The sequence below is a fragment of the Salvia miltiorrhiza genome, chromosome 4, assembly GCF_028751815.1.
Source record: "Salvia miltiorrhiza cultivar Shanhuang (shh) chromosome 4, IMPLAD_Smil_shh, whole genome shotgun sequence".
Taxonomy (NCBI): Eukaryota; Viridiplantae; Streptophyta; class Magnoliopsida; order Lamiales; family Lamiaceae; genus Salvia; species Salvia miltiorrhiza.
The window spans coordinates 12,803,924-12,805,774 of NC_080390.1; positions in this window are offsets into that span (position 1 = coordinate 12,803,924).

Below are 1,851 nucleotides of genomic sequence, written 5' to 3' on the forward strand. Positions count from 1 at the left end.
TGTGGAGATCTGCTGAGCACGGTGCCATTGCTTCATTCAGTTTCCTTCCCGATCCTGCTGTTGAGGGAGACACTACCCCGCAGACTGGGTCGGCGCAGCATGTGTCCCCTGAGTCTTTCAATCCTGGGCGGCCCCGTCCGGGTTCGTCTGCTGCTGACATTCAACCTCTTCAACTCCACGACGAAGGTGATGCGAGTTCCGCTGAGGGTACTCGTAAGCGTCGCAAGACTCGACGGGTAGTCTCATCCAAGAAGAGAAAGGTCCCTGCTTCTGGTGCCGAGAGTAAGGATTCTTTCGAAGCCTTACTCGATGATGTGCCTCATCAAGCTGCGCCGGCAAGGGAGGGGTCTGACTCCGTTGTGGAGATTCCGGGCCCTCGTGCTTTGAGAGATTTGACCGGTCAGGAGTGCCGGTCCCAGATGGAATCGCAGATCGCCTCTGTCGACCTGCGCAGGTACGATGTCATGAACATGGGGGACCTGGCCTTTGACATGTGCCTGGGCGTAGAGCAGGTAAGCTATGCGTGTTCTTGCTTTTATGACATTACTATTGTGCGGATATTTTATTCATGCCCTGGATTGTGATTGTGTCTGCGCAGTTGCGGGTGAAGTGCTTGTCGGCCTCCCGACATATGACCCGGGCAGCTGCTGATCTTCATGAGAAGGAGGGGGAACTCATGGGCTCTCTGGCTGATAATACTGAGTTACGGGAACAGCTGCGCCAAGCTCAGGCTGAGCTGTCCAAGATGAAGGTGGAGAAGGAGTCCCTCGAGACTGAGCTCGCTCGTGTGTCCCAGAGCAAAGAGGAAGAACTCAAGGCTCTCAAGCATGAGATGTCGGAGGAGTGCCGGGCAAAGTTGAATCAAATGAAGACAACGATTGCCGATCAAGAAAACCAAGCCTTCATGCGGGGGATACAAGAGTTTCGCCAACAATACTTCCTGACTGCGCGTGGTCAATTGTTCCTGCGCTATATGTTAGAGGATTCTCTTCAAGCTTTCCGTCGTTCCCCTGCCATGCAGTTCTTGGTTAAGGAAGGCAGTTGGCTCGCTCTTGACCAGGTGGAAGCGACGCCTGAACAGCGCAGCAAGTTTGATTTTAAGGCAGTGCTGGATCAAGTGGATGACACCAGTCTAAATGGGCTGTTGGGCGTCGATCCTTCCGCCCCTTCGACTCCTGGTTGGTGGCTTCCTGTTTTGGATAAAGCCCTCCAGCTCTTTGCTAGGGATGAGCTGCGCAGCCATATGCGTTCTCCTCGAGGCAACTGTCCCGGGGGGAACTTGGTCTACCCTCCTCCAACTTCCTCCTCGGTCGTGCCCGACCCTCAGGGCCAAAAGGGGTCTACCTCCCGAGCGGCGCAGGTTGGGACGGAAGGTGTGGTAACAGAGGCTGCGCAGGAGGAGGTCGTGTTTCAGCTGCCGGTGGTGACGGATCCGGTGATCGAGGAGATCGCGCAGCCTGCCTTTGTTGAAGATCCCCCTGTCGAGGAGTTCATCGTAGATCCTCCTTCTTCTCCCCAACGCCTTGACTGAACAACTCCCTTCTATGTTTCTTTTGTTTGTAAAAGATTGTTCTTTTTGTAGACATTATCCCAGTTGTAAAGTTTCTTTTGATCCCATTTTATATAATTGTATGGTTTGATCTTCTTGAATGCTCTGGATGGTGTTATTTTATTTTGTATAACTGTATTTCGTGTTTGTCTTCATGACCTCCTACTTCTCTGTGAATATGATCGTCATTTTGTTAAGTCTTCATGTATTCATGAAGAATTTTGTTTTAAGTTTTTAGTTCTCTATTTTTCTATCATTTATGCAGCCATTGTGTATCCCTCTTTTAAGCATTCGTTGTCTCG